A 23,112-nucleotide genomic window follows, 5' to 3' on the forward strand; every position below is an offset into this window, starting at 1 on the left:
CGAATTTTTGATTTATTTAATAAAACATTATTTTAATTTAAAAAAAAATATTTCATTTAGGATTCCGTTTTTTTTTTTTTTTTTTTAATAATAAATGAGACATCCAACAATTTTATGCGTCATTTCATATTTTAATCATTTCTTATTTTAAAGGTCTTTTTGTGTTGTAGTAATGATACGATCAAAATAACCTTAAAATTTACGCGTTATTTCTAAAAGGATTACAACGATGGATTTTAACCGAAGATAACTTTGTAATGAACCCGTGATAATAATATTATATTGTCTATTATATATACTAAAACGTTATTAAATTGCTGTTACTAACATAAATATTAATAATATTTGCCTTATTTATAGCGATTCGTTGAAAATGTTAGTTTAAAATGTCGAAATCAAAATGTAGATAACGTTTTCGTTAAAACAGCAGTATTAATAATATTTTCCAAAGACCAGTGTAAACAGAGTAGTCATCAAAATTTACTATTTCATATTTACTTGAATCTCTATTATTACGTGTATATTTATGACTTGTTTTATCTATATTTTTACGGCAACTGTCTATCTATATTTTTTTTTGTCATTTAATTTGTTTATTTTAATTTTTTTATATATAATTTCCTAGGTTTTGGTTGGTTACTTATAGGTTTCGGTCGAAACTGAGCCTTGTAAAATTAAAAAAATAAAACAAAATACTGAATCTTTCGCTGACTATCTTTTATGTATTTATTATATACTATATCACTTACAATCAACCATTTATCATATTATCTAACTGGTCTAAATGCTCTAGATTTTTGTATTATTAGTTCAGGTTCCATCCTTGTGTGTTGGAACTATGTAGAAAATGCCAGTATCGGGAAGTATTTGTATTTAATAATAGTCTTTGATTGGAAGATTAATAAAAAAAAATCATATTTTCTATTAGTGTAGTAATTTTTAAATGGTTTAACATTCCAACAGAGGAAATTGCCATTTTTTTGCAATTATATAATTAGCGTTAAGCGGTCCTGATTTTTTGGACTAATTAGTGTATATGGATCAAATTTTTTTTTTTTGCCAAAATTTTTTTTTAACATCATAATAGGACTGCGGGGAGGGGGGTCAACTACCTCGTAACAGGTATGATATATGTTTTGCAGCTGACATATTTTTTCTTTCTGTTTCTTTATGCAATAACTCTCTCTGCTCAAACATTTATCGTATTGATTTTTTTTTGTGTGTGTTTTTTTTTTCCTTCCTCTTTTTCTTGCCTTCTTCAACGGCCAGTCGACTTCCTTAGCTGAAAGAATACAGAAGGTCGTTGTTCTTCCATCAGTCGCTGCCGGCAAATATAAACCTTACACTCCAGATCCAATTAAAGCTCACAAGAACAGAGAGGCTTTAATACCCGGCCAATGTGGAAAAGAGGATTTTTTCTTTTAGTGTTATTTTTTCTTCCGAACAGTAAGCAGTTTATAAGAAGGGTTGAGATTCTCGGGAGACCTAAGACACTCTAACTAGAGCTACATTCCTTGGGTTTTTACCTAGACCTGACTACAAGTGTCCCTCCTGTATGCCTAACACGTCCCTCCTCGGCTTCGATGCTTTTTCCGAAGGATCTCAAGGGCGTCGCCCGTTCTCCCTATCTCTCGTAGGCTTAATGTCTGCGAAATTTTACCTAAATCAAACTTTAGTCCTTAATTCGACATTTTAGTTATGTAGAAATTCGCTTATTGGTATCGGAAACTCAGTTAATCCCGAACGTTTTAATTTTATTTCCTGTTTTCTTTTAGGTATTTCAATTTTTTTTTCACTGAATGGGTAGGTAGATGTCTTATATTCCTGAATCAGGGAGATGTATGACTGCTAGACGGGTTATACACTTTCGTTTTGCTTTTCCCATATATTTTTTCCTGTTTGAACGAATTTTTCGATTTATGTATCTTTTTTCATACATTCAATTTGTTCATCCCTAACTAGCATTGCCGATTATCCATTATTATCTTTATCATTTTGCTAGATGCACACATTACAATAGACGGTTGATTAAATCTTTTCTATTTGCCCAAGGATGAATTACCCATGTGACGATGGGTGGAGTGATATTTATAATCGAATTCCAATCCATCAGCTCAATCAGTTAGCACGGACAGCCGTCAAACTCCAGTGACTGTACAGATCCTGTGGAGTCTGACATCTGGTTAAAAAAAAAAGTAATAAATAAATTACTTCCTTAGAGGGTCTTACACTGCTTATTCTATAACCGCATTTTTTATTGTTACCTTGAGCTCAAGTGCCATTTTACCGTAATGCTATAACTTATCATAGATTATGATTAAAAAAAAAAAATTTAAATCCTGTAACATTCAATATAAGTAAATCTTTTATAACACCATTCGATTGAATTGTATCCTACTCCTATATTTTAACTGAACTTATACTTAGGATTTAGAAGTGTAAAATGATATGATGATGTGAAAAGAATTTAACTTTGAAAATATCTTATATTTATTTTCTAAAGAGCAGGGTAGCTCAGTGAGTAATGCAATACATTGCTATCTCTCTAATCTATTTTAACATTCGTAGGTCGACTCTGGGTTCCTGTGACTCTCTAACATACCCATCCTCAACAAGCTACTTTAATTCGATAACATCCTCGCGACTGAGTTTGATTCTAACCTCTTTCTACTAATGTTGACCATTTTATTTTTTCGGTGGGATTTTGATTTGTAGACTAAGCGGTTTTTGGATATAATCTTAATACATTTATTGTAATAAATAATGTATTTAAAAAAAATTAATTAATTTGACCACTGTTGTTTCTTCGGTTCATTGCCATTACATATGTGCTACAACCGAGGCAGAACAGAAAGATCATTCTATTATAATAAATTATTCTAGCCTTTTTCGGGTTATATCCTTTGAGCACGCTCTATAATGAAAATCAACCCTCCTAGGCTGGATTTGATCCTACGCTACTTCTGATCGAATATAGATCACGTTCAGTCGTAGAGACCTTGAGTTATTTTTTTAATTCGTTGAAATATGTGTTATCTAACATTTTAAACGTAAAAAAATAATAATAATAATACACAGTATTGTTTTACCATTTTCATTCATTTTTATTTTATTTTCTCCTGTATCTTTATATAATCTCCTTAAAAGGAAATTTTATGGTGATTATTTTTTTTTCTGCAGATTTCTATTGGGTATATAATTAAATACTAATTTAATCTATTTAAAGATTAATAATTTATTTATTTAGAATAAAATCCACGTTTTTTTTTAGATATATGCATTATGAAATGAATATATGAAAGGTCATTTCTGTATTTTTAAGGATCCTTTTATGCATGGGCAAGCAAGCAGAAGATAGCATTTCTTAATTTTTTTTCTAGATGATCTTTGCATTAATACATATATAATTTTGGTAACTGGGTATTTGGTAACTCAGTTACCAACCTTCCTTCTACGCCACAACCCCTGATGAAGACCTGAAACTCAGGTCGAAACGTCGGCATAAAATAAATAAATATGGTTTTGTTTATTTATGTTGTTCTTTGCTGACCGCACCCCCCGACAAACTTCTTCAAGCATATATAATTTTGATTGTGTTGTTTTCGAAATATATATTTTTGCATGCATAATGCTTAGTTGTGGATACGTTATTTCGTATTGTTGAATACAATATGTTAGCAGCATTTCTGGATGAATAAACTTTTTATCTGCCTAGAACAGAGTTTTATATAATTCGTCCGCTTTTTGGAATCTATGAGGAGTCATTTTATCTTTGAGCTTTGAAAGAATGAAATCTTCTTATTAGAATCTATATGAAATCCTGCTCAACAAAAATTTTCCGTGTTTCGTTTTTACTTTCCGGTTTTAAACAATTCCACTGGTTTGTTATTAATATTATTTGTAATTATTGTTAATAATATTATTATATATTGTTAATAATATAACCCCGGCAGTTCGGAGATACTGCTCCTGTCAGTAGCTGAGGTGAAAGCGGGCACATCTTTAGCGACCCGGAGCGGCGAATAGACAATACCCGATAAACAGTTACCCACACTATACAGGAGGAAGCCTATAATATACGACAAAGGGAGCACACAATGGCCTTATTAAATTATAAATAACTAATGGTAAACTGTAGATACATATCTAGTATCTCGGGAGGGGCTTCCCTCCTTGTCTCTTCGTATCTTCTTTTGTCTACTTCTTCCTTCATCTGTTCCTTCGTCTTATTAATATGTTTGACTGTATAAGTGCCACGGGGGTTAGGTCGTAAATAAAACACATCAGGCAAGCCTACTATTTATTGTGAGAATTTATCTTTCGCCGCCCCAACGGAGCCCCAATTTAATATTATGTCAATAAACAAAAATGTGATTAGGACTTTAGAACCTACAACAAATAATACGAAAAAAAAAATCAAACCTAGATGACGATATCTCGGTCTAAAATATTGATACTGGAATCCGTTATTGGTCCAGTCAAATAGGGATATCGGTGGAACGTTTTGGAGGAGTTTGAAAAAAAATCTTTCATTAGTTTTTTTGGAGTGTTAACGGATGTCAACTTTGAGACCTTAATTTAATTATATTGAACTAAGCAAGAGTGAATTCGTTGATTATTTTTCGTTTGGAGACTGCTCTTATTTTAGGAAACTTAAGCCATACGAGGATCAGAACAGAATTTTTGTGAAAGTTGTGAAAATTTGCTCATTTATGTTTTTAGGGTACAATTGCTTGGTAACGTTTGTTACTTCTTAATTAAAAAAATACTCAGTTAATAAAATAAAAAGTTATAATTTACAACATGTACAAATCAGCAAAATTTCAATCAGCTTACACTGTGTAGAAAAATAAATGTATAATAAAGAGGGAGAGATTCTTATTTTTCGGGTTTATCTTTATATATTGAAAACGTTTGGTCATAGTTTAAAACATTTTAGGTGAAATATTAAAGAGCATTAAATTTCTTTTAAAAATATTTCTATATATATATTTTAAGAAAGATACTTAAAGAAAAATAATAAACTTAATTTGTTTTGTTGATTTATTATTTCAATAATGATTCTTTGTAATCGAAAAATAAATCGAAATATTTTATTCTGCCTTCTTTCGAAATTTGAGGTTTCATATTTCGAGATAGTTTGAATCCAAAAATCGTATAAAAAAATCTATACATTTGCTGACCGCGAATTTTCTCTATGACTATACTGCCGATTTATTTCAGCATTGGCAACAAAGTCACAGATCACCACGGGATGATCCTCGGGTATCCATGTTACTATTAACCGTTTCGTTTCCAAATGGCGAAAGAATCACTATCCTAAATGCTTTAAAAAATAATAATTAATGCTGAAAATTATTATAGAAAGGTTCATTATTTAAATATTTATATTAGTAAAAAACTAATAATAGATAACTGTTTCAGTATCATATACCAATCCAAAAAAAAATTGAAAAATTCTTTTAAAAATCTGTATTGCTTCATTCTAATTATTATTAAGAAAATTATAACTTCCTTCAAACAGCAGCTATTTGCTCTTAAATCTCGTTATTCTAATGAGATATAAAAATTTATGTAGAACCAATTTAATCATTAGAACTAAAACTACTTATATATCTTGGCTATATGCTTGACCATAAGCGGTTATTAATGTTCAATGTTTTTGTTACTAAGGGACTTGGCCCCGGAATAAGGTTTTTTTTCCTATTTAAAAAAAAAACATTTTGATTGATATTGTAATATTTAATTTTTTTTTTTTACTGCTTTGGGATAGTACTTTTACAGTTTTTAATTAAATTATCAAGATAAAAAGTATCATAATATATTCCTTGTTAATCAAAACCCACCCGTTTGTACCGTAGTTTCTTACGTTTTGCTAGAATAATTTTTAACTTGGTCTATATTTTATGGTATTTTAATAAGTTATTGTCTATAAAATTTAACAGAATCTTTCGCAGAACGGTTTATACCTTATCAGTCAGTAGTATTTTTTTATCATGTTTAGTGAAAGTTCAGTTAATTTGACTGTACTAGATGTGTTATTTTACTTGTGCAAGAGACTAACTGCTTGTTGGAACATTTTACGACTGCTACCTGTAAATTAGACTGATAATTAACTTCTCTACAACAATTTTAATTATACGCGCCTGTGGATGAGCAAGCCGTTTATTTATAGTTTATTTTATCGTCTTTGAGACCCTTTGTGGATCGGCCAGATTTTTATCTGAGCGGAACCCTTTTATACAGAAAATTAGTGCGGTTTTATGATTAAAGCTATTGCTTAACCAAAGCGAGGGTTATAAGGAGCTAAAGATAGATCTCCAGAATAGTGACAAATGGCCCATTAAGAGCTTCATTATTTTTATTTCAGACGTTCTTACCTTTAGAAATGATCCAATAGTCAATTGCTGCTGAATATAACACTGATTATATTTTTATTCTTAAAAATTAGCAATTCCGTCCAACCAGATGAGGATAAACCTTCTCTTTATAAACCATCATCCGTAGATCGGGCATGCCTGTAAGTGTTATTTTATTTTTGAAAACGGTATTTAATTGAATTAACATAAATAAAACAGAATATTAACCACCCCAAAGATAAGTTTGAACTAAAACAATATTTTAGTTAAAATTAAATCAACTTTTATTTTAAATTTTGATAACAGCTCTTCATTATTCAATAAGATCACTTTTATTTATCAGTGTATTAATGACCTCTATATGAAAATTTACTCCAAGATGTCTAATCATATACTGATTTTTCGATACTGATGATGTGATGATGTGGTAGTAATGTTAAATCGTTCGTTTTTTTATTTGTTTATTTTTTATCTTGTTGATCTTTTCCCAGTTAGTAAACTCTAACAATTATTATCAAGAATATTTAATTACTGTTACAGAGCATAAGTATAATTTTTTTCAAAGCTCGAACTAAATTTGTTATAACAATAATTCAATTTCATATTTTATTATTCTGGTACTTTTTAATATGTTCTTTTAGTTGCTAATCTTAACTATTAATTTAAGAGAGATATTTTATTTATTTTTTTGTTATTTTGTTTTAGTATGAATGTGATCAGTCATCACTATTACCTATTGCCCACAACGGTGTGGCAGATTGTAATATCTATCAATAAATAAAGTTTTTAATTAAAAAAAAAACTATTAATTTAGCTGGTCCATTTATAGGCTGGCTGTTGTAAAGAAAATGTTTATAATATAAATTATCTATTATTTGTCAGCTACTACTTTAAATGAATTTTTGAAAGTTTCGTCCACCTTCCAATCTAAACTTTAATTTTTTCGAGAATTGTAATTATTACTATTAGATGAAGATAGAGAATTAGGAATTTTATTGAGAAATGAATAAGTAAAAGAGTCGTCTGGCATTTCACTGTCGTGGTATTGCGGGTATTGCATAGCCCCTGCTCCGTGTACATTTCTCCGTTATGTCAATAGAAAATTCATGATTAAGTACTACCCCATGTCTATTTCTAAGCTATATTAACAGATAAATTACAGAATTAAGATTAAATAAATAAATATTATATTGTGAGAGTAATTAAGAAAAAAAAAATAGAGAAAGTGTAGTGAAGTAGAAAACTGGTCAAGACCTGGAGCGACTTCCCACAAGTTTAACAATGAAAACTGTAAATATAATTAATTTTCTCTAGAATTGTTATTGTCCGTATAAAATAAGTCGTTTATTGACCTAAGTTATATTGAAACATGAAGGTTAATATGCTATTATCTATACTCAACCGCTTGGTCCAACTGTCAGTTACACATTTTATGGATGTTGGATATATATCCTTGGTTCTTTTAAATTGAATCGTAATTAATAATTATATTATAAATATATACCAATAATCAATAATGGGGTCTGCGGTAGCAGCGTGGCAAAGCGCCAGTCTAGAAACCCAAAGGTTGTCAGATCGAATCCCGGTCCCACCCAGGCTTTTTTCAAGCATACAATAATGCAAAACTCACTTACAACCTCCCCCGCGGGCATTTGTGAGGCCCGTTAGCCAATGGGTGGCACTCACAAAAAATAGGTATGAGAGTGACGAACCCACCCTACGAAAAAACCGCGTCAAGAAACTTAGACCTCCAAGGTCTGTCGCCCATATAATGATAATAATAATAATAATAATAATAATTAATAATAATTTAATGGTATTTATTTCTCTCATTCTGGTTGTTTTAATGTTGGATTCACGCTTCTATTTGACATTCATGAATTGATCAATCAGTTCGCAATTTGAATGGGAACTTTTAAAATATTTAAATTTTTGTATACATATTTAGTTTGATGTAGTTACTATTCGGTATTTACATAGTACATATTGATGTACATATTCACCAATCATAACACTCAGTTTTGATAATTTATTATTTGTACGATAAAATATGCTATTTTAACATTGAAGAACAGAAGGGATGGCACAATAGTGGCTAACCTATACGTTAAAATTTTTTTTTACTCACTGAAACGATCCAGTTCTCGCCCGCGAACTGCTTAGCTGCCAGCTTGCGTTGTTCATTTGCAGTCCACTCTGGTGGCTATATCTGGACTAATATAGACTGAGGAAATCACTGCCTACGTGATATGACTCTCTATTTCCCTTGCGCTGCATAACATCACCATTAGCAACACTTTTCGCATATTTATCTATGGCATGCCTCCGCCGATAATTTATTTTCGAAGGGTTCGCTTCGTCATTCGAAACTATTTCAAGTTTCAGGAGATGGTCTGATCCCGTAGGCTGTACGTGTTATGCCACGTGGGTACTCGATTAGAAAGGCTTAGGGCAATTACTGTGTAAATCAAGGCGGTTAGTGTTTAGTGGGTGTAACCATCGAGCCTGTTATACATAATCGCTTTAGATCTCACATCAATTTTTGAATTTTAAAATAAAATCCCCAAAAATGTAAGAAAAAGTAATTGATTGTTTACAATTTTAACTAAAATTGAATAATTTTAATTTTATTTATTCATTTATTAAATCGTTTTATTTTATTTTTTGTTAGAAGGCACTTTTTTTTTTTGTTAGAAGGTAGCGTGAATACTAGCATTTCCTCGAAAATTACTCATTTATCCTTGATTTTATTTGAATGGCTTGTTGCATATTTAAAAATTTTAAATATTTTCATTTAAATTACTAACATATTTTAGGGGATTATTCTGTATATCTATAGCTAAAACGGAGTGGCATTTCCTATAATAAGTTTCTAACTCTAAAAAATATTTTTTTTTCCGTTTTTTACTTCTGTGGCCAATCCTGTTGCAACGATGTTTGTCAGATCAAAACATCGTGGAATTAGTTTAAGGTTACTCTAATCCTCTAGGCTACCTAATTTTATTCTTGGTGTTCCGCATATTTCAACGACGAGTTGGGTCTTAACGATGCATTACTGAGTGTGGCGTAGTTTCATTGAATATGGCGAATACTGGCCTACTTAGGAGGATTATGTTGTCCATAAGTCTAGTATTGCACGAAATGTTCGAATAAATGAACTGTCGTTTTAAATATAAGTTTTTTTTTTAATGCACCGTTGAACTATAGAGTGCCTCATCTTGACTAATGCCAAAGATTTAGTGACTGATCTATCAACATTTCGCGTCATTAGACAATGAAAAATCGATTATATACGAATATTATTCATTTAATTGATTATTACCCTGAAATTTAATTTCTTTTCACTTTAAATTTTAGTTTTCACCCGCAACAATCTGTTAACGTGCAATATTAAAACAATGACTAATTGGAGACGGTCGGGGGCGGGTGCGGGAATGCGGTCATTAAAAAATCACATGTAAACAAAAATTACTTATTGTTTAGAGGAGGGCATCGACGTTTCGACCTGAGTTTCAGGTCTTCATCAGGGAGCTTGCGGCAGAGATACGGGCTAAACTACCCCCCCGACCATCTTCTCCACTTATTAATCTACGGTCAACTATCTACACCTCATTAAACTAATGGCATTGAGCTATTTTAGCCTCGTAGTTTGACTTGTATATGCGCAAGCGATTCAGAGCTGTCGGTATATGTAAGTTTGTATGTAGGGTTTCGTTTGGCACGCAAGAAGACGTGGCTATCCTTATATGTAAATAAAGAATTATTCAAAAACATACGTTATAATAAATACTTAAGAGCATTATAATTAGTAATTTAAAGTGTTATCGTCATATTTTTTTTTTTATATGATAGCACTCAACTCTTAACACCGTTGAGTCCCTGAATCACATTATAATTTTTACACTCTCGGATTCATTTTCGATCTTCTACTTCTTCTACTTTCCTCTTCCTAGTAATTTCCTAAAAGACTACAGCAGCGAAGGTATGGTAGAGCGCAAGAAATATGAAGGTATGTCGCCAAGAGTATAAGATGCGGAGATAGCGGTCAGTAAAAGAAAAAGAGGCAATATGAGAGGGGAGATGGTATCGGCTTGGGTCACGACGATCAGGGGTCAGGGCATCATCATCCCCGTTGTCTTTCGCCGAGTCCAGGTCCTAGTCCTGGTTAGCAATTACTGCTGCGGCTAGCTTGTAACGGTATGGGTGGCTACCATATGGTACTTGCTGTGTCAAATGCATCAAAATCCTATGTTACAATAAATATTACTAGCAATCTAACTTATATAAAATAAAATAACAATAATGAAGACCACCAAAGTGACAAGTTATTCTGAAAAGATCCCCAGAAAAAAAGTCTGGAATGTCTAAAATAACCAAGCAGCGTTAGTTAACTAATGTCAATTCGGCATCTTTAGGGCAATGTTCAATGTTATTCGTTTGCTTTAATTTACTCGTTATTTTTTTAAAATTTAAATAGGTACAGAGTTATTTTCTTAAAAATACTGTTACAAACTAATATGAAAAAAAAAACATCATTCATATATTAATCTTGCTCTAATAGTATTGCGTTACTAATAAATATGAAAATTATTATAAAGTTAAAGGAGAATATTGAATATTAACTCTTGAGTCTAGGTTAGCATGAAATTTGAAATTCGACTCATATTATTATATAAATCGACTTATTAGTGAATAAGTGTTATAAAAATTTATAATTAAGAATTAAATTAATAATTGATCAATAAAAATTAATTTTACTATTAAAACTAAGTAGTTTTGAAAAAGAAAAACGAAAAGTTGTATTTTATCTAAAACAATTTACTCTTGTTATACAATGCAGTGATATGTTTATTTTTGGGATAAAACCTTAGTTCATACATTAATATTATAAAAAAAATTAAATTTTTAAAATTTTAAATAGCTATTTTACTGAAAGGAAATAAATATTTATTTGTTTTATTTATTTTTGTTAATGCATTTAAAATCACTATACAATCATGAACTTTTATATATTATTTTTGACTAAAGAAGAATCTTTCTTATCATAACGATGCATTGATTATTTTATTTTCTACCTCAGTAAAAAAAAAAGGACAATGTCTGATTTAATTATATCTTACTGCTTTGATTGATTAGTGGCATATCTGATATTAAAAGTAATTTTTGATTTATTTTTCAATTGGACGTATTGGAAGATAGTAAGTGCATTTGACTGGGGTTATTTTCTTTACCGAGGTTTTACCAATGACTGTCCCAAAGCTAGTTGGGTTGTCATGAAGTAACTTTAGCCTGCTATACAATCTAAGGAGTGCGTTAAATATAAAATACGAATGCACTTTTTTTTTCTTCAGATTTGTTACTATTTAACAATATATTGAATGCTTCGAAGATACAATGTCACCCGAAGTAATGACAATTTAATAATATTTTTTAAGAAAGCTTTGGAGCAAAACTTATAAAAAATATTATATACATAAAAAATCTGCTATTTTTTTTTTTTTTTTTGATTTGTTAAATATCGTACCAAAAAAAACTCAGAATTTGTTACTATGCTGAATATTATAGGTATATTCTTGAGGTCAAGAAATACCATAAAAAGTTGAAAAAGTAGTATTATCAAGTTACTATCTTCAGTAAAAGAAGTATATCTAAGTGTATCAGTCCTCTGACTACTGCATTTTAAACTTGAATATAATTTCAAAGTTTATTGGAAACTTACTACCTGACCCGTTGTGAAACCTTGGTATAATTTCATAAACTATAAAAATCACTGCTTATTGGCCTTGTGTAGGGATCGTATTGCGGAGGACTTTACGATCCCTCGGCCTGATTACAGAACGGAGAGGATGACACCCCGTAGTTCTAAAGGCCCTCCCCAGGTAATTGCGACCAAGGAGATAGCACTGCCCGGACAGGAGATAGCACCTCGGCCCACCTACGGCGAGGTAATGAGCCCTTCCACCCACACCTCCCCGTCATTTCCCTATATTCTCTTTCAGTTTGTTTCCTCTTGTCTGGACCGTTATTCCTCTCAATGGAAATACCACTGGGAAGGAAATATATTTTAAAATTTCCGAGGCCATTACTATGAGGTTAAATTGTACCGTTATTATTTCCTTTTCATTGTCAGTTATCTTTTACCTAATAAAAAAAAAAAAATTGATTTTTTATTATAGCAAATTTTACTATTAGCAAAAGTTTCTGCCAAGTGCCTAGGTCATTATAGTTTCCTCACCACTTCAGTTGAATATATTTTAAGGTTTGAGTATTAATGTCATACACCGACCTATAATAATAATAATAATAAAATAATATAAGTATTTTAATGGTTTCATACCGTTTTCTAATTTTAGCCAATTTATTAATGTTGTTTGATTTAACTATTTTTTAATTATTAAACCTATTAAATAGATTCTATCTTAACTCTAAGGAATTACATTTTCACATCTCAAAGGACAATATTGTGCTGTTACCTTTGCCTAGAGGCCTCAAAATGTAGACCAAAAGATGTATTATTTATATTGCCATTCATTATTATCAGTTGTTATTTGATATAATATATTTGTTTTTAAAATATAAAGAGTAGAGAGGGTGGGTTTCACGCAGTTTTCCAATTTACCTACTCCATTTATCTTCTTTGATTTAACTTTTTTTAAACTTAAATCCTCTCTCGTCAACCAATATTGAACGTAATTTAAGACTTAAACCTTGAACTAAAATAAAGAGAAGACTTTAAACTTTTGGAGAGGATCATTTCTTTTTTATTTTTTTTTATATATATATATGTTCAAAATAAATATAAATATTGAGAAAGAATATTTTATTTATACAAACATTAAAGGTTATGAGACTCCTCAAAAAATGGTTTATTCTCTTTTATCTCTTACTGCTACGATACGAGATATGTTGATGCTAAGGTAGTTAAATTTTAGGGAAAACATTTGTGAAATTTGAGGAAAAAAAATTGCTCCCAAGTTTTTCGTTGAACCTGCTCTGCAAATACTTTTCCTTTCATATCACTAGATACTCCTAAGAGAAAGTTGTTGGGCATTAAATTTCTATCAACAATGTATTTACAATTTTTGTAAAAAAAAACAACATATAAATGCGTATAATTAAATCAATTTTTTTTCTAAATGTTTTAGTGAAGGACTGATTGAATGTTGTGAAACGGATTATTTTGTATTTTAGAATGAATAAATACAAATTATATAACCTAATGCAAATGAAAAAAAAATTGATGATTGAAGTTCAATGATAAAAAAAATTTTTCTTTTCTTTTTTTTTTAAATTTATGTTTCAAATAACTAAGATATGGTATATTTATCAAATAAATAAAACAATATTCACCTGAATTAGTAAAAAAGTCTGTGAAACCATGAGGGCTACCCCGGCTGAAGTTGTTTTACCGGTATTTGAGCAGATCCGTATACCCGCCTCTTCATGCCGCCTGTGTATGTTGTGCTCATGGGTGGCCTCTGAGGAAAAGAAAAAAAAAATTAATGAAATCGATTTTATTTAATGACAGTGATAATTTGTTGAATTCATAATGTATCTGAATTGACTTAATATTGCTGGATAATAATTGTATATAATTATAATAAAGTAGTATCAACTAAGACCATGGGTTCACGAAAAGAGTTGAAAATTGTATATCGTTATTTTTATAAATATTATAATTTTGACGGGAATATTTCGCTTGCAGTCACACTCGGTTTCTCATACATGTATAAGCACTTCCTGTTTTTTGAGATTATTATTTCATGATTTGGTAATTATTTAAAATTTTTGAGTTATTAGAATTACTCTTGTTAGTTCAAATGAATTCGTTTCCTTTATGAAATGTCCTCGGTAGACAAAATCAGCGAAAAGTAGTTACCACCATTTTCTTTGTTTTTTTAAAGTAAAGTATATGTATTTTTAATAATACTTGTATTTTTCTTTTCAAATTTCCTCCTTCTCTTCCTTTAAAAAAAAATCTGATTACGCTTTTGTTTGGCAACATTACAAAAGTTCGATAAGAAAAGTGGAACCAATAGTTACGCTTTTTTTTGGTATTTATCATAATAATTTATTGTAAAATAGTCAAGTGTTATTGTAGTTATTAAGAAAAAAAAATTAATCAGGATAGTGTTGCGAAACGTCAAAATGGGGTAATACAGGAACTTTTTTTAAAATAAAAAGAGTGTATAATAAATATGATATTATCTTATTCTATCCTTAATTACAGAAAGTTTTGTGGGTTATTTGATAGGCTTGAGGCTTTGTTTTGGGATCTAACTGTAGGGTTCTAGGAATCACATATTTTTGGCGACCTCACATTTTCAGTGTCCATTCTCAGTCTTTTTTGGCGTAGCAATGAGACTAGAAAACCACGTTATAAAATACTAAAATTTTTGCGATTACGCCATTTTGGCTATGCGCCGATTAAGTATGAAGAAGTCCTTTCTAGTTTATATTTCAGCCTTCATTTTTTCCTACTGTTTTAATATCGTATAGGGGTTTGTCACAACAGCAAATGACGGTTTTACCCTTCTTTTGTACGTTGCGATATTCTGTACTATACTCTTTACTCTCACTAATGATATTCCGTTAATTCTTACCTCCTAGCGGAAGAGAATACGCGTTCTCCAATCTTTCGCTTCTGACTGGTTTGCTATAATTGCACCCACAAGAGCAGACACTATAAAATACAGAGAACCGTTGCCTTCACCCGCATGTTACTTCTCGGCGGGCAGGAAGCGGGCAGCCCCGGACGGTCTGTGTAAACACCCTCAGATATGGTAACATCTTGATCGCCCCATCAGTGGCCATTGGGTAACTACACGTGCGCGCTTGTTTTCTCAAGGCGCTTTGCTTAATGGAATGTAAACTAGGCTCCAGTGATGGCGCCAGGTTTTTTTTTCCCATTTGTTTTGATGGGCTGGACTGTCTTAATTTTTTGAGAAATGGATGATTACAGTCGTCTGTGAGCTATTAGGCAATATTTCTGACGGAAGCCTGAACACGGTCAACTTTAAAACGGAACATCATTTATTAGAATGAGAGTCTAGTACCCACCCTAAAGGCGAGCGACCAATCCTTGGTATTTATTTTATTTCAATTGCTAACGTGGTGAAAAATAATACAGTCGTTGGGCTGTATATAGTTTCCTATTACGTACTGTACAATAATTTAACTGCTGTATTGAAAACACCACTAATAAAGATTTTTTTTTTATGACATGTGTACTAATATATTATAAAAAAAAAGGGGACCTATTTCAAAACCTTCCATCACCTTCAATTATATTTTTGTTCACAAAGTATAATTGAAGTTTACTAAAGTTTTGTCTAGGTAGTTTTAAAAAACCTAAATAATACTTAGTGTAAAGCAAAAAACGTACTTTTTTCTACCCTAAAACTACTTATGGAAGATAAATGCACTTAAGATCATGATCCAATAAAAACGTAACATTAGAAAAAAAATAGTTAGAGATTTTACAATTATTCTCATGGTGATTGGTTTAAAACTACAGAAAGCTTTTTTGAATGAGAAGATTATATTATGTTGATTTTAATTTTTTTCTTTAATGACTAAGAATTTTTTGGGACTAAGGAATAGAAATTGCTCGTAACAGAGTATAGCTTAATAAATAAACTTTGTTAAATGTGTAAAGAATGTACGCAATTTTCTCTTCTTTAATTTTTTATATAATGTTTATCTTCAAAACATTATTAGTTTTCTATTTATGAGTAAAAAAATTTTTTTTGTTGTTCTTTGAAAAAAACTGAAATTTGGATTCAGCACCTAAAATTTTAATAGAATTGTTAAGAAAACTGTATCATCATACGTCAAATGTCATTAATTATTACTTATACTTCAAAATTTGAAGTTTTCGCTACGAGTTTCTGTTTAACATTCTGTTATGTCCTCTACTGGTATTTAAGAATTTAATAAAAAAACATGTAATATTAAAGATTCCAGTGGGGAATTCAATTTTATTATTTTCAGGTATATAAAATTTCGAAAGTACTCTCTCCTCATATTATTAATTAAATAATGCTAATAACATATCCGTTAGCTTTAACTTTTTATCAAATGCGATTGTTATTCAAAATTAGTAGGAGCAGTCTTAAGTGCTAATTAAAATTAACGGTTTTGCCCATCCCTTTATTAGTATTTATATTAGTGAACGTCTCATAAACTTTAACGACTTTCGCAATACTTTCATTTTATATCAACCTCTTTATAGTTCAGTTTATAGGTAGGTTGTTATAAGTTGTTACAAAAAAACTTATTAAAATCCGATAGCTGCTACAACTTTACAAAGCGTGATATCTTTAGGAAGCTGCTCTATTTTCGGAAAAAAAATGTGGCAGCGCCGGTAGCCGTGGACTGGTGCTAATTTTTCAAAAGTCCAGCCGACTGTCCCCCCGAATGGGTTTTTTACTTCGGCGACTTCTGAAGTCCACACATTAATTGGCCATTTTCTCCGAAACCAGGTCCGCTAGATTCGTTCCTTTTGATATCCAAGCCAGTCTCACTTCTTTCTTATTCACTAATATTAAAGATATATATGTTTTATTTCACTCCAGGATCAATTTGAATAATATTATCCCATTTTTATATTTATTATACCTCGCTCTGTTGAACGTTTTGTTTAACCCGTCGTTAAAGGTTTAGGAATGCCTAAACTTCTCGTTAGTCAGATGACAGATATATGGTGAGTGTTTTAAATTAACTGAATCACTATATCCACTTTTGGTAAATTATCATATTAAAATTATTAATGCAGGATAGACAAGTTAAAATTTTATTGAAAATATTGATTTGACACAGAAATTTTCAATTTTGAAATAAACTGGATACGTTTTAGATATAGAATTTTCATTTGTTAAAAAAAAAAAAACTATACTTTCTAGAATTGGTCTTAACAACTTCTGGTACTGCAATCCTCAAATATTGTACACCATTATTGTTATCTAATTTAGACCAGAAAGAGGAGGAAAGTAGAGAAATATTCTGTGGGTCTACTTTGAAATAAATCTCAACCCCCCCTGGCCGGTGTAGAATAGTATCCGCTTCTGGTATAAGAATGGTAAGTTTGCGGCTCAAGATGCTGGACCATACAGCTGATTTTATCTTAACGCGAAAAAAAAGCATACAGCTGTTTAAGAGCTTTGTTTTATCTCTGTAGATAGTTTTAGTAAAAATCTCTATGTAACCGCTAAAAAGTTCAGTGTTTAATATGGATTCTCAAGATGCCCTCAAACCCATTCATATTATTAGATAACACACATACATAGACTAATAAACTTTTCTTTTCCGACTAATCTCTGTTTATATAAACAAAATAAATAACCAATTAAGAAAAAAAGAAAATTAGGTTTTATATATTTAATCAATTTTACTAATATTTTATTTGTGTCTGTATATTTTCCTGATTATTAGATTGTGTAATCTGTGATTGGATTGAAATAATCTTTATGATTGTGCATTAATGCTTGAAAAATTATATTTCTTCCTCGCGAGGTGTTAGCATTGTTTGATTTTGACAGTAATTCTTTCAGAAAATTTTTAAAAAATGTTATCCCCCTCTTTATCTAATTTTTAACCCTTGAAACATGTTCGAGTAAGGTTTGAATGTTTTAACTATTCATTAATTTTTTCTTTGTTTTGTTTGTTATGTAGAATAATCCTACAGAATGTTGTTACTACTACCCTATGATGTAGATAAATTACTATTTAAAATATATGATTAAATAAATATTCGTTTATTTAAGAAAAAATATAAATAAATATTTATGCACTTTTTCGAATTCTTGTTATCTTTGGTTTTCAACGTACCTACTTCTACCAGTTTAACTAGGGACATCATACTCGGGGTTTGACTTTCTACAATCATAAAAAGAGATGGAATATTAAAAAACAAACAAATTTTTGGCCAAATAATAAAACAAAGGGCGATCTCATTACTGCAGCAGCATATTTTCCATTGTGTTATGCACTCATTAAGATTCCTGATTGATTGTACTAACAGCCTTGTAGTTATTAGCAGCAGCCTTACCATTGTTTCCATTTTATTTCTTATTTTTAGTTATTAATCACTGTTTCGTTTTGCATGAACAAACAGTGTTCTGGTTAGCTAAATGATTGGTTAGGTGATTGCAATGAGTTTTAGTAGCAACCATGATCCATCATGAGTTGTTTCAAAATACATCTGAAGGGTGGAGGAAAGCCTATGGTTCTTGCAGGATGCATTTTACTATTGTATATTTTAACCAAGTGTGAATCTAGTCCAAAATATTTATAATTATTGAAATGCTTTATTGATCTTTGTTGATTAATTTTGCCAGCCACTATATCCTAAGGAATTCAGGGTTAGCTTTGCTCACTACAACTAACCCTCGTCATACCGCATCCGTTTAAAAAGATTTCCAAAATTGATTTGAATTTTTAAATACATTACCAGTAGGGAACGATAGTATAATAGATTCCTTAAGCGTTGTTTAAAAGCATTACGAATCTAATATCATGCTAAAAAACATTTCGAAGAATGTTCCGTTGTTGTTGGTTTGGGTGGTTTGATCTTTGTAGAAAATAATTCGCGAAAATATTTTTATGTTATAAAGAGCTGTATGGATCAAAAATACTCGACTCAGTATGTCATGTGTAATGACAGACTTGTCATTAAATGTTTTGAACGCGTTATTTTTATCATGTTCATTTTTATGATGAAACGTTAACCCAAATCCAATCTAAATTAAGGGAACATTTAAGATGTAGAGAACTAATTAAATGAAAGGACACTAAATGTAATTCTAAAATTAAGTTTATAAAAGGATATATTATAACAAATTGTAAAAATTTGTTAAGATTTCACATTTTAAAATTTAAATGTGCCTATTTTACCCTAAAATTCAACTTATGATGTGTCACTTAAGACAGATGCCATTAAACCCATTCCAGTTTAGTTATTCATAATGACCAATTAAATCCTAACACGAGATTAAAATAAAATCATAACGTAACACAACTTGTTATTACTTAAATTATTATCTCAAATAATTAATTGAGAATTGATTAATATCTTTAAAAATAATTCTTTTGTAATACAAGGTTGCTATTGAACTTCTTATTATTTTTAGCCCCAAGTAATTCCAATTTTTTAAGATTAAAATGTTTAACTTCAAATTTTAGCAACAAATTAACTCATTTATAACTTGTATTTTAGAATTTAATTAGTTGATTATATGTGTAAGCCCTTTCACAGCTCCCATTTAATGACATAAAATCCGTGAATAGAAAAAATTCATTATCGAAAACGTTTTCTTTTTTCCATCATCCTATAGAAAATATATCTTCACCATGATTTAACTTTTTTGGTTGTAGGCTCATATAATTTATGATTCACTTATTATATTTCTGTATAATGGGTTTTTTTATAATTAAGTTGCGATCACATAAATTATTATCTTTTATCTGTATTGTGCTTCTTCTCACCTTCGGATATAAAAAAAGATTTTAATGTTAATTTAATAATATTATAAATAATTACTGGAGTTCATTAAGAGAATGCGGATTGTGAGGATTAGAGGAGCACACGAATCGGCCGTTATCTCTAAGCCAATAAATATCTGGCGTTTAGTGTTCCTACCTCCCCATTAATTTAGACCAGCTCTCTCCTCAGGCCCTTTATTTAATCCAATTATCGCCTTCTTTTGATCTTATTCCTTAGCAGTTGATGTCTTCTCTTCGAAGGAGTCTTCGGATTGAAAACAAGGGGAATTAAATTGTTTTTAGTGTTGCCATCGTTGATGATTGATTCCACAGTTCTAGATGGCTAGGAATTTTCATCATTACACCCTTAAATTTTTATCTAATATTTTTTTATCCTTATATAGTGTTAATATACCTTTTAAAAAATTGTGTCTTTGGACTATTACCGACTTTTCATGTGTTTATCGATTCTGTTCTCAAAGTTTCCCTTTAAATTGTTACTTAATTTTAATAACTTAATAAAATGCCATTAAATTTTATTTATCAATTTCTTATTTTTAATATTTAATTTCACTTAGATCTCATTTCTTATTAAGAGTTAGTTAGTTTATAGTTGTCTTTATACTTTAGTTCATATGTATGTGTATTCACAGTTTTCTCACTTGAGTTTGTTCTTACTCCGTGTTGGAACCTGGCTTCATACTTTATCTTTCTTATATTTACTTCCATTTATTCTATTGTTTACTATTTTTCCTCTATCTTTCCTTGTTCTTCTTTCCTCATCCACTTTATTGAGTTATGTCATCACATCTAATTTTTTGTCATTTGTATTACTACTACTTATAAAACTTTGTATCTACTTCTTTAATTTTGTAATTCCACTTAACTAATCTCATGTGAGCTTTTGTTTACAATTTATTCATAATACTTAAAATAATTAAACAATTTTTATATGTATTCACTTAGTTGATTTTCATTTCTTTATTTTTTTCTTCTTTCATTCTTAATTTTATTATTACAATATTCATAGAGCTTCCATATTCTTGTAATATTATAACATATATTTTCTTTAATAATGCCTGCTTACTTATATTATCTATTATCTTCTTATGTTTCTAGTTATTCAGTCCTTTCTTTTATTCATCATGCCTGTTATCTTGTTTTTTGTTCTTTACCCAGATGAAAGCCTGAAATTCTGGTCGAAACGTTAGGATTAATAAATAAGTTTTTAGTCACCCCAACCATCTTCTCTTGCCATTTAAAATAATGAACTATGAAATTTTGTTCCGTCTCATTTCTTCAACAGACATACTCAAACCGGCAATAAATTTGTACCAACAGCAATAATGGTTAATTAAGTTTCGTATTTTATATAAAGAGTGGCTCATAAACTGTACAGTTACGTTCCGGTTGGTGTGCGACAACGTGGTAGGCCGAAGGGCCGATGGAGGGATGCTTTGGGGCGGGATCAGCGACAATTAAGGATCCTAGTTACCCTGGGATAGAGAGAGATGGTTGGCAGCCGTTGGGCAGGCCAAGGGCAGCTCCATGCGCCTGTTGTGTCAGTAAAAGAAGAAGAAGTTTCGTATTTTCATGCTTTTACTAACAAAATAATTAAATTAGCCAGACTCACTAGAATATGAGTGATGTCTAAGGGCTTCGCATAAATTTTTTAACTTACTGAAAAGTCTATGAAGTGCATAAACTTTCAGGAGTATGTCGTGACGATTACGGACATATACCTATGCAAGATTTTTATAATTTATTCTTTAATTATGTTACTATTCAATTCTTATAGTGGTGAGTCTTCGGCTCTAAAACGTAATTAGCTGGTCGCCCTGATACTATCTGAAATTAGAGTTTTCAAACAAATTCTGTTATTTTATATTTAAATATATAAATGAATTATAATAATAACGTTACTATGTATAATATAATCATCATCAATCAATCAATATAATAATTTATTTAATAAAGTATTTATTGTTTAGTTAATGATTCCTTTGAATCATCCTTGAACTTATCCTCTTGTTTACTATGCAGTTTTCACTCGTTAAACTCTCTCTTGTCTTGCAAAGCGCACTTGTGCTCAGTTGATTATATTCCAAGATAATGATTAGATATTTTGTGGTCACCCCGTTGATACATTGAGGTTATGATATTTATTTGGATTATTGATATTAATCAATTACTGTTTAATATACTTTTATATATTAAAAATATATTATGCATCAATTCATCAATTAAAGAATAGTAGTTTTAACGTTGTTTTTTTTTTTTTTTTTTTAATATGCACATTGTAACTATGCTTTATATTATAACTTTTGTTTCCTGACTAAAAGAGGCAAACTCAAAACAAAGTCTTTAAAGAGTTAGGTTGTAATACTTGCAACTGGCTATCATTTAAAAAACAGTGGTTTTGGACATTTAAGAAAAAGTAGATTCATTCTGAAGAAGACTACACAATGAGGAACTAGGGAATGGCTATAATTTGTTAATTATTATATTTGATCTATTTAATGAATTTTATGAAGCTTTGAAGATTGAATTGGTTATTAAGATATTGTAACCAACTATGTTAGAGAAACTTAAACGGAAAATCGTGTTTAGTAGATATTTCGAATCAGTTACACAGAGGGTCATATCTCCATTGAAACTCTTAATTCTCTGAACCTTGTCATCACAACTATTTTTAGGACCTTGATGATATCTTTAAGTAAATAACATACTTCCAATTCTTCCTAAACACCCGGAGACAGAAAAAACAGAGTCTTAAAGAGAAGGGCCAATGGCTACGGGGATAGCCATCAGAGGCTCAGATCATAAACGGCGATTTATGGGTCGGTAGGAGTCAGCACGGCAGCAGCCTCACGTAGCACTCCTATCTATCCATCTTCTCTATAACCGCTTCTTCCATTAACCGATTATTTTATTTATTAAAAAAAAAAGAATTGATATTTCACTCCATGGTATTTTTGCTGTAATCGGAAAAAATAAAAGATTCCGAAAAAAAATACAAAGAAAAACTTGGCAAAAGCTATTGATGGGTCGTGGCAAATTTAGCTATTAATTATTTTCCGAAATAAGATAATTCTTTGTTTTAGACATACTTCGTTGTTTATTATCAACGAAGTACGGCTAACTCTAGTAATCATTTGATTACTTCCTAGACTTATGGTGTCTCCCTTCGAATCTTAACAAACAAAAATAAATTCTCGAGTGACACAGGGATTTAACATTTTAGGACAAAAAAGTTGCTTTTACAGTATTT

General features: G+C 30.4%; 1 protein-coding gene and 1 long non-coding RNA gene across 7 annotated transcripts in view; one reads left to right on the forward strand and one right to left on the reverse strand.

Moving 5' to 3' along the window:
• Positions 1 to 23,112, forward strand: part of bs (blistered) — a 417,141-nt gene that overhangs the window by 204,249 nt on the left and 189,780 nt on the right. The window lies entirely within an intron of this gene.
• The window catches only part of LOC106678971 (uncharacterized), a 118,366-nt gene that overhangs the window by 62,104 nt on the left and 33,150 nt on the right, over positions 1 to 23,112 (reverse strand). For both annotated transcript variants that reach the window (XR_001342871.2, XR_010842924.1), the window contains exon 2: positions 13,710 to 13,837. This is a non-coding gene — a long non-coding RNA (uncharacterized lncRNA). The remainder of the gene's footprint in view (positions 1 to 13,709; positions 13,838 to 23,112) is intronic.

The sequence above is a fragment of the Halyomorpha halys genome, unplaced genomic scaffold (genome assembly GCF_000696795.3).
Source record: "Halyomorpha halys isolate HHAL.00 unplaced genomic scaffold, Hhal_1.1 Scaffold170.1, whole genome shotgun sequence".
NCBI lineage: Eukaryota > Metazoa > Arthropoda > Insecta > Hemiptera > Pentatomidae > Halyomorpha > Halyomorpha halys.